Genomic DNA, 602 nt, shown 5'->3' with positions numbered 1-602 from the left:
ATCAAGTTGTGAAGCGGAGTTCATGGCTGGAACGGAAGCCGCACGGCAAGCCATATGGCTGCGAGACTTACTTAGTGAGATAACCGGCAAGCAGAGTGAGAAAGTGGTGATACGCATTGACAATCAGTCAGCTATTGCATTGACTAAAAATCCGGTGTTTCATGGGAAAAGCAAACACATACACCGGAGATTCCATTTTATTCGAGAATGCGTTGAGAGTGGTCAGATTGAAGTTGAGTACGTTCAAGGGGATAAACAGAAAGCTGATATATTAACTAAAGCATTGGGAAGAATCAGATTTCAAGAAATGAGGAGCTACATTGGAATGAAAGATAACTTCAAGTTTAAAGGGGAGAATGTTGGATAAACTTGAAGTTACTTAAGCTACAAGTAATAGATATCCTAATGAGTTTAGGAAATATTGTGTTGTGTTTATCCTAATGAGTTTAGGATAATTAAAGTGTTATATAAGGAGATATCAACTTGTGATATAACTTAAGAGTTTGTGAGTTGAATGCTTAAGGTTTTGAGTGAGTTTCCTTAAGAGAGTTTAATAAGAAGTGGTTGGTGATTAACTTGTGTTCGAGTTATACAAAACTACA

This window comes from Brassica oleracea, chromosome C1, assembly GCF_000695525.1.
Source record: "Brassica oleracea var. oleracea cultivar TO1000 chromosome C1, BOL, whole genome shotgun sequence".
Taxonomy (NCBI): Eukaryota; Viridiplantae; Streptophyta; class Magnoliopsida; order Brassicales; family Brassicaceae; genus Brassica; species Brassica oleracea.
Note: the sequence above shows the minus strand (reverse complement) of the source record.